Raw genomic sequence first — 16,452 nt, 5'->3', positions numbered from 1 at the left:
CGTGTGATGAAGACAACCAGCACTCATGGGGCCAGCAGCTGCCTTATTTCCAGACATGGTACAGAACACGAAGTATTTCAGATGCCCAGAACGTGGTTTATATTCACGTCGGCAGTCATTGTAGTTTCAGCTTGTTGGAACACTAAGCACGCTTCGCTGGGGGACATTATTGTGTAGGAGACTGGTGGCGAAGCAGAGTCACTGTCCCGCAGCATCGTCCGTTAGAAGAGGGACTTGAGTAAAGAGTTTTTCAACGCTTTAACTGGTCATGGATCTTGAGCAAAAGTTCCAAATAGGGACCCGAGCAACCGGTAAAGGAGCCCTCGTCAACACGAGGGCATCAGAGTGGTTCCGGTGTGGCAGTGGTATGGCGCGGGCTGGAAAAGCGAAGCGAGAATGAACGCAACCGTGAAGAGCGCATAACATTTATTTATTTATTTAGTTATTTATTGATTTATTTATTTATACTGCCATTTTCAAGAAGGAAGTATAGCAGGGACTGCAAGTAAATACATCAAATATTATAAACAGCAATAAAAGGTGACTCTATAAAAAATAGGTGAACACTACACTATCAAAGATACACAATGTAAAAGCAAGAAACAAATACGTTGAAAAAAAATATTTGTGATAGGTTACCGTTATATATATATATATATATATATATATATATATATATATATATATATATATATATATATATATATATGGTGGGGTGATATTCAATGGATCCGGTGGAAAATGCAGTATAAAAAGAGGTCGACAAACGTGCGAAAAAACACTAGTTTTACTAACGTTTCGGCAGGTGGGCCTGCCTTCGTCGGAGTGAATGGTTACACATGGCACACAGGGCACATATATAAGCCGCTTCTTTGCGTATCACACGGCTAAGTCATTATCAGTAGTATAGGAAACAAGATTATATATCACCAAAGGTACGTGGCTATAGTGTATATACAGCTGAAAACGCGTATCATTATACAATAGTGAATTGGCACGTATTAGATACCCTACAACTAGTGTGGAATGAAACAGGTCAGCAAAATAACAAACTGCGCACGCAGTAGCTCACTTGTTCATACGTTCTGCGGGATAAACACAGCCTAAAAACATTCAGTAAGCCTTTAAAAAAGAAAAAGAAGTTTAGAGAGATAAACAAAATCACAAAGCAGGCAGAGCAAAATGAATGCGAGTAAATGATGAAGTGACAAAGGCCACCTACATTATGTAGGTAATATTTGACAATAGGCCAACATCGTGCGAAGAATATACACTTGTCAGTAAAACAAAAAAAGCGATTTACTAAGGCAATATGCAAGTAAGCGTACCCGGGCTCTCGTTCATGCCGGCAGATAGTGTTTTGAATTTATGAATTAAAAATGACTCTTTTACTTCGCGTTCATGGTGTGATTTAAAACCCGATTCCAGTATTGTAGCTTTCATGTTACTGAATGAATGACCTGCCTCGGTGACATGCCTTGAAATCGGTAAGTTAGGAAGGGCATGCACATGAGCCTTATGATTGTTGAAACGGTATCGAAAAGCAGTTTCAGTATGACCTATGTATTGTACATGACAGATTGAGCATTCTAGCAAATATACGACATTTGCAGTATCACAAGTAAAACTGCCCTTAATTTTGAACTTGAAGTTCGTCGCAGTACTGGCTGCCAGTGTTGTTGTCGTCATGTGTGCGCACACTTTACAGCGGGGCTTTTTACAAGGACGGCAACCAAGCGCCTGGTCGTTATTGCTCTGTCTGGTTTTAGAGGAAGTTAATAAATCTCGCAAATTTCTGCCTCGTCTGTACACAACACGTAGTGGTTCTGGAAACGCTTTTGCAAGGCGTTCGCTCTGCATAAGTATGTTGTGGTGTTTACGGAAAATTGATGCTACGTTAGGTGCCGATGCGTTATGGGTTAAAACCAGGTTAACCTGTGAATGACTTTTAGGATTTTTCTTGGGGATGCAGAGTGTTGTACGGTCTTGTGCGTCGGCACGCCTTACTGCGTCATCGACTAACTTGGGCGGATATTTCTGTTTAAGAAGTGCAGTGCGTAGCTGGTTACAGTTATTATCAAAGTCAGATTGCTCGGAGCAAATTCTCTTAAAGCGTAAGGCCTGGCTGTAAGGTATGCTGGATTTGCAGTGCCTTTTGTGGCTGCTTTGAAAGTGTAAATACCTCTGTCTATCAGTCGGCTTGCGGTACAGTTTAGTGCTCAATTTTGCATATTGCCTTAGTAAATCGCTTTTTTTGTTTTACTGACAAGTGTATATTCTTCGCACGATGTTGGCCTATTGTCAAATATTACCTACATAATGTAGGTGGCCTTTGTCACTTCATCATTTACTCGCATTCATTTTGCTCTGCCTGCTTTGTGATTTTGTTTATCTCTCTAAACTTCTTTTTCTTTTTTAAAGGCTGACTGAATGTTTTTAGGCTGTGTTTATCCCGCAGAACGTATGAACAAGTGAGCTACTGCGTGCGCAGTTTGTTATTTTGCTGACCTGTTTCATTCCACACTAGTTGTAGGGTATCTAATACGTGCCAATTCACTATTGTATAATGATACGCGTTTTCAGCTGTATATACACTATAGCCACGTACCTTTGGTGATATATAATCTTGTTTCCTATACTACTGATAATGACTTAGCCGTGTGATACGCAAAGAAGCGGCTTATATATGTGCCCTGTGTGCCATGTGTAACCATTCACTCCGACGAAGGCAGGCCCACCTGCCGAAACGTTAGTAAAACTAGTGTTTTTTCGCACGTTTGTCGACCTCTTTTTATACTATATATATATATATATATATATATATATATATATATATATATATATATATATATATAACAAATATATATATATATATATATATATATATTTATTTATATATATATAACAAATATATATATATATATATATATATATATATATACTTCACTAACAACGAAAACAAGACTAAGTATACTGTTAACATAAAAAATTTAAAAGTAAAGGTATATACAACATAGCCAGAGATTTGCACTTGTGAGGCGAATAAAGAGACTCAATTCGTCTAGATTTCCTCTGATCTTAGCTTACTGTTGCCGGTAGTATACTGGAATTATGGCAAACAGATAGGGCTGTTTTCAGGTATTTGCCTATAAAACTCGCTTTCCTCGATCAATAAAGTTTGCCATTTTACAACAACATTTAAAATGAAATTTGGAAACACTTCTTTTAACTTTCATGTTAAAATTTTTTCAGTGTTTTTTACTTGCTTTGTTCCTTTCATTTTCTTTGCATGATGTCTAAGTTATTTACCACTTTTCATTTGTTGATGTTGTATGCCTTGCAACTTTTAAACTTTTTTGCGCTCTTGCTTTTATGTTTTTACTGAGAAATTCTCGCTTCATAATATGCTTTTCGTCGTCACTTGTCTGCCCTGTATTCCATCAATCCAATCTTTATAGGAGGTTCCGCTGACATGTATACCTTGATACCTCCTTCTGTAGCACTTTCGAACCATGTCATTTTGTATTTGATGATGCTATTTTAGTACACGTTCAATAAAAACCAATAAATATACAGGTTGTAGGAACGTCACTAGAGTAGGACTATATATGGATAATATAAGAGGGTAAATCGTTTCGTTGTCAGGTGGAAAGTGGAAAAAGATTCGGCAGATCCCACGTATCTTGGAATCAACTTTATGCGAAGCACGTAGAGGAAAGGTGACCGTGTTGCATCTTTTTTTGAGCGACGCGTCATGAAATGGCGCTACATAAATGTAAAAATGTTGCACGCAGAGACATATGTTGAAGAGTTACAGACGTTTATATAACCAATTTTCTACTTGCACAACAATGTCAGCTAGAAACGTGTTTTAGCAACACCAGAAGCCGAGATAAAGCGCTCATTGTCACGAAGTTGCTGGCTCTTGACAATGCTACTCAAATCAATTTCAGCACATGAAACGTCACCACAATCGACGTTAACCGGACGTGACGGCTGTATGAAAGGAGTACATATGTAATGTTTACAAAATTGGATAGGCAGCACTGCAACTACTATTGACGTTTCACGAACATTAGCGTCTATTTGAACAGTAGTTCCGAGACCTGGCATATCTCTGTGGTAGAATGCTTGACTTGCACAGAGAATGCTTGAGCTCGATTCCTGCTGGGATAATGAAATTTATTATTTGCCGTCGTCGGGTGGCTAACGCTGCCTATTCAGGTTTTTCTTAACACTGACATTTATTCTATGTCTTCGTTGTGTCGACGCTACCGATATCGGGTATTGTCTAACACTCACGCGTTGAAATTGCCCATGTGAGTGTTCTCATCGCTACTGGATAGATACTGATTGTCAATCACTTGTGGCACATACCCGCTTACCAGCGGCACATACCCGCCCGTGAGTATGTGCCACTGTCTGACGGGAAGTATTTGACGACGTACGTGACGGGATTGGGACAATATTCATGTCTTGACCAGCGCGTCATATTCATCAAACCATCTCACCCTTCCATGCTAATTTTGGTTCACGCCAAGTTAAGGGGGTGACCACGAGAGCACCCAAACGTAAGCAACTATATAGATAGATAGATAGATAGATAGATAGATAGATAGATAGATAGATAGATAGATAGATAGATAGATAGATAGATAGATAGATAGATAGATAGATAGATAGATAGATAGATAGATAGATAGATAGATACGCTCAAAGTGGCCGAAGTTCACTAAGAAATGCTTCGCCTTTAAAATTAAAGCGGTAGTTCAGTAGTCTTTCAGTATGCTCATGACTGGTCTGTCTTGTTTAATATTTGTACAGGTAGCGTTTGCTATCAATTGACAGTAAGCTATGCACCAAATGGTATATTACTTTCATACGAGCTAGTTTAGCACAATTTTGTAAGGTTAGTAGTCGAGCTCTGTTGATTAGTTGAAATGAGGTCGTTTGCTGCATGGTGTAAATTAATCGGATTGCCTTTCTCTGCACTCTCTGCAATGTGTTTACTAGTTTTTTTGGCATATGGAAACCAGACTACTTTAGCATACCCTGAAGCACGTGTCAGAAATGTTGTATCGAGGAGTAGTTTAAGTTCTGAAGTTGTATGTCGTAGTCACCTTCGAAGGAAGAAACGTTTTTTAATGCTTTTAATGATACGACCTTAACATGAGAATTCAACCTGTGGTTTTCTGATATTACCACAACAAGATATTTGCATCTATTACGGAGTGTTGTCGGCTTCGTATGAGCACAGAGAGATATTTTAGTTTCTATTTAGGCGCAAGACTGCTGATTTCTTAACATATAGAGTCATTTGCCATTGATGACACCCGTCTGTGATTGATTTCAGCCCACGACTCAATATCTTGTGATCTTCAGGTGAACTAATTTTGTGCTGGATTATACAATCATCAACGATTAGTCTTGCGTTAGTGCTGACACCACCAGAAAAATTGTTGGTGATTATTACGATTAAGATGTGGGCGAGGACACTACCTTGAAGAACCCAGAAGGTAACCTTGGTGACTTCTGAAAACTCGTGGTTTACGTCAACAAACTGCATTTGGTTGAAAGGAGAGCTTTTAATCTATATGATGATTGGCCCATCGCTTATTGTAAAGTGAAGTATTTTAATCAATTTCGCGTGCGACACTCAGTCAAACGCCTTGGGGAAGTGGAGCAGTATTAAGTCAATCTGCTTTTGGTAGTCTATGCTTGAGCATAGTTCATGTACGAGTACTCATAATTGTGTAAGTGTAGAAAGTCCTCGGCGGAATCCATGTTGACTAAGTGATAATACATAACTTTGTCCGAGGCGTACGATTGTATGTTCGAGAATGATATGTTCAAGAACTCAACATACAGTGCTGGTTAGATAGACAGGCCTGTAGTTACTGGGAACTTCTTTACTACCGGTTTTATTTACAGGAATTATTCTAGCATTTTTCCAGTCCATAGGGAGGCAAAAAGTTTTTAAAGCTTTGTTAAAGATGAGACACCGGAATTTTGCGCTACTCATTCTGCATGACGCGTTAAAAACTGATTTGGAATATTATGTGCTCCAGTCCCTTTTTTCAGATCTAGGTTAACTAGCAGGTTATATACTCCCACCTCATCTACTTCAATTGGCTCAATTTTACTACTGTAGGTAGTCAAGACGTCCGAGGTGTAACAATAGTGATTGTTGGCCTAGTTGGTACTTGCTTACTGACATGCTTTGGCCAAAAATAACACAACACAAAGTAAAGAAACACTCACCGACAAGCACAAGTGGCGTGTGCTTGTCGTTGAGTGTTTCTTTACTTTGTGTTTGTCTTATTTGCGGCCAAAGCATGTCAGTGAACATGCGAGGTGCTTCTGTTATCTGCAGTGAAGACTGGTTAGAAGTACAAGGTAAATGAGTTGGCTACATGTTTACTTGCATGAGGTGTTTGTGGGCTGGCAGCATCTTTATTTGGGCTTAGGTAATTCCAGAACTTTTGAAGAGAGTTTCTCAGATAGTTGGGAAGGGAATATTTAAAGTAAGTATCCTTAGCCTTCTTTATTTGGGATTTTTGGTTACTAATTTTTCTATCAGGAGTAGTACTAGTAACCAAGTTGTAGGTCTTCTGTAGGATTTCCTGAGGTGCTTCACTTCTCGTTTCTAACGAATTAATTATATCTAGATTTATCCACGGTTTGTCTTTTCATAAGTGGGCACAAAGTTACAGACGCAAAAGGATGAAATCACTACAAATCTCTGCCACACTGTTTCAATGTCGGTGTTTTTGTCGTCAGCTAGGTCTCTAAAAAAACAAATTCCAAAGTCACGTTATCTAGTACGCTGGTGTCATTAGCTGCATTGAAGTGGAAGAAGGTTTTTGTACATTTAGTTAAAATAGTTTTGGACATTGTTGAAATACTGCAGAGCGTTATTTTGTGGTCAGCCGATCCGTCGTGAAGGAGAGCTTTGGCTGAGTCCACAACAAATGGAACACTTACGGTGTCTTCTATTGGCAGACAGATTCGAAGCACTTCCGGTAATACTTTGTTTTGCTCCTGCGGAGCAAGTATTTTCTATTGGCGGGTTGAGAGTACCTCCTGTATGTTCCACGGGAAGATCTGGAGCAGCTTCGTCGCGGGATCCACTCCACGGAGCAACTTTTTTTGCTCCGCGAAAATCAGCGGAGTCAACCAGAAGTTGCAAGCGCCCCGTGCCTTGAAATGGTGCCGACTATGGGCGCGCCAACGGACGCCGGTCCCTTCAGTTGCGCCTCGCGTGAAAGCTCACGTATTGCTAGCGTAGCGTCGCTGAGCCTCGCGTGCCGACTCAAGCAAGAAGAGAGACGCACATCGCGTTTCATTTTGACCACGCATTTGCTCCAAATAGATTGTGTCTGTTCCATTGGTAGATACACTTCTGTTGCCCTCCACCAGAGTAGAGTGCTTTAGTGCAGAGTTGCTGGGTATCTCCGATTCCACCAACAAATGACGTCATTACAAACACTAAGTATAGGAAACCAGACCTAGAACCTATTAAGCGAGTACGTTTGTCTACTATTTGTGTCAACTTAAATGACATTATTATCTCGAAAATCACGTCAGACAAGCTTGAGTGATAGTTCATAGTTCGCCAATCTATATCAGGCAGGTTAAAAACCGCGAGCCGTACCAATTTAGCCCCTAGTAGATCGGTAAGTATGTAGATGTGCAACGATGTTAAGATATAAGTATTTGACGAAGGGCTACGATTGATGCAACCTATGATAATCGGGTGAACAGGATACCGTAATCGCGAAAAGTTCGCTTCAACACCCACTACTTCAGGAAGAACTGTGAAAGGAATTTCGCGCTTTATCAGAGTAGTCGTCCCATCAGAGCGTGTTGGTATATCTCTATTGAAAAAAATTGGCCCCGTATCTGCATGTTTCTGCAAATGTCGTCGAACGACGATAGTCTTGCGCGTGAAGAAAGTGAACAAGACAATTATTTGATGTTCTGTGCAATAAAATTGGTGAGTGGTACTCTGGAGGCACTGCGTTAAAGTGCCTCGAGCGTGAAGCGGAGGCGAACGAGCGCATCAAATCCCGTCACACTTGAGAAATGAGCGTCATCTGACAGTTTTCTTAGAAAACACAGCGCGTGGCTCTGAGACGGGTGTGCGCACCCATCTCAGAAGTGATAAGGTATAGAACGCAAGGTGACGGTATTTGCCACCACCATCTCGTCCTAGCAAGGCGTAAGAAACACTTCCCGTTCCGTGCAAGCGTTGCATGAACAGCGCAGCGTGATAAGTGCTACGGTCCTTAAAATTACTTATGTATGCCTTTTCTAATAAAAGAGGCACATGCAGAATATATGCGTGTTGTTATGGTGCCCCAGACACGCGCAATAATTGCTTTTTACTCGACAATTGCACAAGTATGAACGCTGAATCTTGAGAAACATAAGTGGGCGCTGTGGATGGGGTCAGCCGTTTCAAATACCCGATGCTGTTAAGAGTGGACAGACAGACAGAAATACCAAAATTTTGCGTCGTAGGTCCCCAAGAAAGACTATCGTTTTTAAAAACGTCCAACATAGCAATGGTGGATTCAACCATCAACGATTGTGATAATATATGGTGCAGGTGGTGGCACATGACGTATGGTGGCGTATGGTGGATGCTACCACCGCAACAAGCTCACAATAAAAAAATTATTCGGAAAGCAATTTAAGAAGCACCTTTAAAAAATGCCACAACGTGGATTGTTGATTGAACACACAAACTACTGCGCTATGTCAACATATTGAATATATATGGCTAAATGACTCGTCAAATTTTGACTTAGTCTTTAGCTGCAGTTTTCCTTGTCACGTACTTCAGATAGATGGGATATGCATCTGCTACTAAAATTTGCACATTTAATAACACAAACTGCTGCCTGTAACGATTGCCATTGCGTTAATGAACACAGGACTATGTTTTAGGTGTGAATACACTTTATAAGCGACCCCAAACCATTCACCGCCGTCGGCGGCGTCCGCAGTCTTCTCTCTATCTTTAGAAGAAAGAGGACATGGGGGGCCGCAGCGCGACGCTCTACCGAATAAGCCACGGACGCGACGCTGATATCGGTGTCAGTAACGCGCCTTATACCCCCTCCCCCTTCGCTCGCTCCTCTGCTCTCCTCGCTCGATGCAGCTGCGCGTGCACCCCTCTCTATTGCGCGCCCGCCTTCCCTCTCAGTCTCCCGCCGAGAGCCACCGTGAGGGGGAGTAAAGTTAAAATCCGTTGGCATTCGCCAGTGAGTTAACGTAAACTCCCCCGTGCGATCAAATTGTGATTCCCAGGAACCATTACACCATAAAGGCACCATAGTGTGATTAATAAATATAATAGTGCGAATTAATAAATACCCCTCATAGCATCACCCCGTGTATTCGCATTTAACCATGTTCACCCTCGGGGAAATGCTTGGGAGTTTTTTTTTTCTTAGAATTCACTACCGAAAGAAATGAAAAAAACCAAGTGGACCGATGGGCAGAAACAGGGGCCGAATTCACAAAGCTTTCTCTTCGCTACGCAGTTTCTTAGCAAAGAATTTTCTTATCTGGAGGGATTACAATAGGGTGGGTACGAATTTAACTTATTCGACACTTAAGAGGGCGAGGAGGACCCACGATAGCCGATGAAACGACAAGGAAAGAAAGAAGTATGTACCGATAGTATCAAGGTAGCACGCAAAGCGTCTAGCTGGCATCGTGAGTATACCATAATAGCCAATTATTCGCTGCATCTAAGTTTCAGTTTCATGAGCGTCTGCTACAGCGCTTACGCAATGCCGCGTACGTTGTAATAGACGTCTTGGTGTGCTGGGGAAAGCCAAGCACTCGCTTTTAATCAACGACTGTAGCTAAAAAAATTGCTTGATGGCCTTAAACCATCGAGCAATTTTTTTTCCAATGTTTGAAAATGTACCTCATGCAATGTTTGAGAGCAATGTTTGAAAATGTGCCTCAAATGTCTTCGCCTGTTTAACGCGAGCTTACATTTTAATGAAGCTGCGCTGCTACTCAACTAATCCGGTGGAATCGAGCACGGTATAGTGGTGAACGTAAGGGTGTTTTGTACCTAGACGTAAAAGGTTGCCTTTCTTACATTATTCCTATTACAAGATACAGGAGCGACTTTTGTGCCTCTAGATGAATTGTGCAGAAATATAGAACAGCAGTAATCAAACGAAATGGTCAGTGGAATTTCGCAGGTTCCACGCACCGCAGCATCTATAAAGCCAGAAAGCGAGAACGCGCATACGCATACGCTTAGTTATGTGTCTACGTAAATTGAGGGAGACTCATCGGGAGTATTGCAGTGCTAATGCTTTTCACAAAACAGGGTGCAAATATTTCGTCCAGCGTTGTTTGAGTGAGCCACAAAGCAAGAGAGGTATATACGAGTCTTGAAGTCGAGAGGCGTTATAACACGTGCGAAAAGGATGAAAAGAGAGAGAGACTCTCCTTTCGTGTCCACGAAAGCTTGAAATTGATAGATAATAAAGACGAATTTCTGGCCCAGCAGACGTCTGGAAAAGTTTCCGCAAAGCAGCGTCGGGTGCTTCGAAAGCATAAAAAAGCGGAGTTCGCGTTTTATGGGAGCGACAGCTACACAGAAAGCGAGGTGAAGTGAGGCTGTCTTTAAATGTGAGAGTCAATGCTAATTAGAAGAATTGTGGGATATTAAGCCAAATTTTCCTTAAATAACTATAATCGAAACAAACTAAGTATTCAACTAGTGAAAGTGACACTAGTGACAATGAATTCATAATAGTTGATTAGCGTTGTCACAGACCAATATATTTTTATGTTTTTATTTATACTCAGCAAACTATTGGAAGGTAGCGTATGTTAGAGCTGGCTACCCCAACATCATGACGGTAACGTACAAGATAAATAGTGCACGTTTATACAGCCACACGTGGTGGTTTCTGTCTTCTAGTGACATTGGGTGAACGCATTCTAATTATTTTTCTAGTTTTGAACAAGTTTCACCGGACATTATGCATATTGTGTTTTCGAAGCATTATTATTATATTAGCGATGGGGTAAACGCTGCAGGGGCAAGCTCTCATATGAAGCCCTGCAGCAGTAGACCAGCGGTTACAGCGTTCAAATACAGTCTAAGAAGTACTGGGTTCGCTTCGCAGTGTCAGTGAACGCTTTTTTCAAAGGTTTCACTGCCTGACAATTTGCGTGGTGACGGATACTCATTACTTGAGGAGATGGCTTTCGCGCTCTCTTATTTCGCTCCCTTTCTATCTCAAAAGCGCTGTGCCGTGCTCCCTCATGAATTACAAAATTGAGGGTTCATAAGAGTGGAAACTTGGGCTAGTTGGTGCGTAGTCATATTTGCAAGATGTTTCAGCGCGCGAACAAAGGAAAAAGAACAGGGTAGACAGAAAGAGCGCTGACTTCCAACTAACTTTATTTGACAGAGTGGCAAGAATATATACTGCTAAAAAGGATGATAACAGAGCATGAAGGTAAAAGGGACGCCTAAACTACACATCAGTAACATAACACGTGTGACAGGTCCTCTATTGCCTCAAAGCCCAGCTAGGTAATCACGTTCAGCCTGTGGTAAAGCAATCGATGATGTGCTTACACATTTATCTCCTAGCAAGTGTATTTTTTCGGCTTCAATAATTTCTTGGGTAAGCTGGTCCCTGTGTCTTGCCAATATTGAGCACTGATCAAAGAAAGGGGTGCACCCACAATCTCGGCAATGAATGCCAAGATGCCCTTGTACCACATTGTGCACATTGTTTCGGTGTTCTCGGAGGCGGTCATTTATGCACCTGCTGGTTTGCCCGGCATAGATGCACCCACACGTCAGTGGAATCAAGTAAACGACTCCCACTGCGCATGGGACGTAGCGTGTCCTGTGCGCGACAGAGCACGAGGCAGAATTTGCACGAGGTGCATTGACCCGTTTGCAAAGCCTCTGCAATTTTTCCGGGGCAGAAAAGACCACAAAAACGTTGGCGTCTCGAGCAATCTTTTTTAGCCTGTGTGATACGTCGTGCACGTAAGGCAGTACGACAGGCCGGCTCTTTCTGACACTGTTTCGCTTATCCGGTTTGTCACCTCGCTTGAAGACAGTGACCAGCTTTTCCGCCACCGAAACGAGAACATGCGCGGGGTAACCAGGTTTGGTAAGCCGCTCTACTTGTAGAGCAAAGCGGTGGTGTACCATGTGGGGGCATGACTTGAAGTGTACCATGTGGGGCCATGTGGGGGCATGACTGGAACGAACGCACAGCAGTTAAACAGAAGTGTCGTGAACTCCCAAGCCTCGTAGACCAAAACGTCGAGTTCATGTGGCGTCAGTCGCTCAGTTACCTGCGGGCCATCACACCAAGGAAGTCTCCAGCTGCTAAGGACTGTGTGCATGTTCTCGGGGATGCTTTTCTTCCCGACAACGTTAAGCACACCCTATGTCTTGGACCAAAGTACGCGGTGGCACCTTCAAGAACACCGCACGAGCTCCTCACTCTGATCAGGCAAGTCGCCCGTCGTGCTCCTGACTCTGAATGTGATAGATGTGTTGCCCAAGGCGTGCAGGTGCTCTCGAAATGTAAGCTTTCAAACAAAGTTGTCAATTCAGGAAGCACTGTCGCGTACCTAAACGCACATTCCTTGTCACTTCTGCCAGCTGACAAGGAAGGTGGTTTTGCGGTTCTTCCTCGTTCAATGTTTAAGGTGAAAACTATGCAGGCAATGCAGTTTCTTTTCAACGAGAATGATGAGATTGGTCTGGATAAGCTTAAGAAGCGTGCAAAAACTCTTACCGGGGCCCTCGGGTTTCAAAAGCTTTCGAAGGCGATAGATAGTTGCAAAAAGCTTAGCCTTGACCTGTTCTTTTCTGCGAAAACTCACAAAATTGACTGCCCATTGCGGGCCATTGTAACAGAAAGGAGGACCTGGCAAAAATCTGTAGCACTTCTCTTGCAGGAGAAGCTAAAACGTATAACAATAGACGATCCTTTTTTGGTCAAGAACTCTGACGCTGGTATTGACATTATTGGACGAACTAATAACACAGGACTCCAGGCAATGTCTGTGGATATTAAGGACTTGTATTACTCTTTGCCACATGACCAATTACTTAAATGTGTAGAGGAATCCATAGACAGGTTAGGATCATCAGCGTTTCAAACGCGTACAGGAATTCACAACAGCAGCTTATTAGAATTACTCAGTTTTTATTTGAAGGCCACTTTTGTATCATGAGACGACATAAACTACTTACAAAAAAGCGGTATATGTATTGGTTCATGTTTGGCACCAATTCTTAGTGACATATTTCTAGCACATCATGATCGTGTCTTGTCAAACAAGCTTGACGACACTGTAGTTTTTAAAGTTTGCCGTTTTGTTGATGAATACTTAGTGTTGTTGAAATGCGATAGTCAAAATTTTCAGACCATTTCCTCTGACGCGTTGACTGTTTTCCGAGAGTGCCTGAAACCACTAGTTCTAACCCATGAATCACCCACTGATAACAACCTGAAGTTTCTAGATTTGAAACTTTTGTTAGACTCCCGACTTGTTTGCTGGATGTGTGAACCAAGAAGTGGAAAGCCTCTTCTGCCTTTCAGCTCAGCTCACTCTAAATTGGTCAAGCGGGGCATCGCTAACCTCTGCCTTGTCAATGCCTTAAAGAAGTCATGCCCCCACATGGTACACCACCGCTTTGCTCTACAAGTAGAGCGGCTTACCAAAGCTGGTTACCCCGCGCTTGTTCTCGTTTCGGTGGCGGAAAAGCTGGTGACTGTCTTGAAGTGAGGCGACAAACCGGATAAGCGAAACAGTGTCAGAAAGAGCCGGCCTGTCGTACTGCCTTACGTGCACGACGTATCACACAGGCTAAAAAAGATTGCTCGAGACGCCAACGTTTTAGTGGTTTTTTCTGCCCCGGAAAAATTGCAGAGGCTTTGCAAACGGGTCAATGCACCTCGTGCAAATTCTGCCTCGTGCTCTGTCGCGCACAGGACACGCTACGTCCCATGCGCAGTGGGAGTCGTTTACTTGATTCCACTGACGTGTGGGTGCATATATGTCGGGCAAACCAGCAGGTGCATAAATAACCGCCTCCGAGAACACCGAGACAATGTGCACAATGTGGTACAAGGGCATCTTGGCATTCATTGCCGAGATTGTGGGTGCACCCCTCTCTTTGATCAGTGCTCAATATTGGCAACACACAGGGACCAACTTACCCGAGAAATTATTGAAGCCGAAAAAATACACTTGCTAGGAGATAAATGTGTAAGCACATCATCGATTGCTTTACCACAGGCTGAACGTGATTACCTAGCTGGGCTTTAAGAGAATAGAGGACCTGTCACACGTGTTATGTTACTGATGTGCAGATTAGGTGTCTTTTTTACTTTTATGCTCTGTTATCATCCTTTTTAGCAGTATATATTCTTGCCACTCTGTCAAATAAAGTTAGTTGGAAGTCAGCGCTCTTCCTGTCTACCCTGTCCTTTTTCCTTTGTTCGCGCGCTGAAACATCTTGCAAATATGAGGGTTCATATTTTTCTCCTCCATTTTCTCTTATCGCATGCGTGCCCCCCACCCCCTCATTGCCGAACCACTAACATCATACCTGGTATATTGCTTTTCGCGTGTTTGGATATTCGACGAGTGATCAGTAATCACGATGTCATAAAGAAAATCTAGACATGAAGCGAGCTAATTGTTTGCGGGAAAGTTGACTGCCTTTGTCTGGACACGTTTTTGTGCTAATTTGGTGGTCTTAAATACATGCAACAAGGCAAAAGAGGAAAAACACATAGAAAAGAGACAGAGTGATTACTTTGTGTGTTATCTCTCGATACCTGTCATGTTGCGCGGTTCTGTGTAATGTCAATATCAATGGTTAAAATGAACTATAGCAGCTAATCAAGTTCTGCTGAGAGGGTCCCCGATTGTCCAGAGCAGAACAGAACAATGCAAATTGATTTACGTCATAGAGACATACTCTGCTTTTGGTTACTACAATAAATTTTTAAACCTCAGTTTATTTTTATTAACAACAGTTTCGATACAGATGAAAGGTGCATAGACAAAATTCGTGTATCAGCTTGACTAGGTTTGTGACCTTAATAGTAATTGCTAACTGGTATTACAATGTGCATAAATATCACACAGATATACAACCACGTGTGATAGCTTGTTCATTCTGAATAAAATTGATATGTTGAAATCGAAATATTTGACCAACGCAATGTGTACAAGATATGCCATCTAGAGTAGCCATGCTCTAACAAATCTTCGATCGTTTGTTTCTATTTACCCAATTTCTCGTTCATTATTGTACGTCGGGAAATTCATTAATTCATTCACTGTTTATTTAGACAAAAACATTGATTGCCTAGGTTGAAGGGACTAAAGGCAGATTACCTCTGCCTGACTAAGGTCCCTCCACCCATACATTTGCTCAGGTGAAGTGGAACAAAGGATACAAATTTCATTCTGCTTTTGAATGAGGGGACACGAAATTCAAATTCAACAAACATAACAGATGTCGACACATACGTTTTAACAAAACACATTATGGTCATCACGAAATTGCAGTACCAATATATATATATATATATATATATATATATATATATATATATATATATATATATATATATATAAGGGATTATAGGAAGTATCACGCAGGCTCTGATAGTATAGAAAAAGGAGTAATTCACACACAACGACTAAACTGTGCTGAAACGGACTAAACTGCTAAACGGCTAAACGGCTAAACGGACTAAACTAAACTGTGCTGTTGGACTAAACTGTGCTGAAACGTTCGTTGTGTGTGAATTACTCCTTTTTCTATATATATATATATATATATATATATATATATATATAAATATATATATACTTACTCACTATATATATACTCACTGACTAAGGCTGGCCCACCAGCCGAAACGTATGTGATTAATAAAAGTGTTTCCTCGTTAGTCGTGCTTTTTCGCTTCCGTTTATACTACGGAGCCAGTGCGCTTCCTTCCTCGCAACGTCTATATATGTATAATATATATATATATATATATATATATATATATATATATATATATATATATATATATATATATATATATATGTATATATATATATATATATATATATATATATATATATATATATATATATATATATATATATATATATATATATATATATATATATATATATTGTCGCGGGTTATAAATGACAGGGGGTTTATTTAAAAACACGGACGGTGTGACTTGTAGAGACGCTCTCAGAGAAGGCCGCTAAGATTGTCGTCATTTTTCACTCTGCTGCGCTGCGCCTCTCGAGCAAATCTGCGTTCTTCGTTGTCGTCGCTATTTCGCCGCTAAATGCAGCTATGCGCGCGGCATTACCCTCCCGCAAGAGTGAGCGTCGTCCCGACGC

At 41.5% G+C, this 16,452-nt stretch overlaps 1 protein-coding gene and 1 long non-coding RNA gene across 3 annotated transcripts in view; one reads left to right on the top strand and one right to left on the bottom strand.

Annotated features, from left to right (window-relative positions):
* The window catches only part of LOC119166640 (kallikrein-4), a 252,316-nt gene that overhangs the window by 105,988 nt on the left and 129,876 nt on the right, over positions 1–16,452 (top strand). The gene's annotated exons all lie outside the window — the stretch shown is intronic.
* LOC119166641 (uncharacterized) overlaps positions 24–16,452 on the bottom strand; it is a 29,791-nt gene continuing 13,362 nt past the window's right edge. The window contains exon 2 of the long non-coding RNA XR_005109106.2: positions 24–377. This is a non-coding gene — a long non-coding RNA (uncharacterized LOC119166641). The remainder of the gene's footprint in view (positions 378–16,452) is intronic.

This window comes from Rhipicephalus microplus, unplaced genomic scaffold (assembly GCF_043290135.1).
Source record: "Rhipicephalus microplus isolate Deutch F79 unplaced genomic scaffold, USDA_Rmic scaffold_16, whole genome shotgun sequence".
In the NCBI taxonomy this organism is placed as follows: Eukaryota; Metazoa; Arthropoda; class Arachnida; order Ixodida; family Ixodidae; genus Rhipicephalus; species Rhipicephalus microplus.
This window is presented reverse-complemented; position numbering and strand designations above follow the sequence as displayed.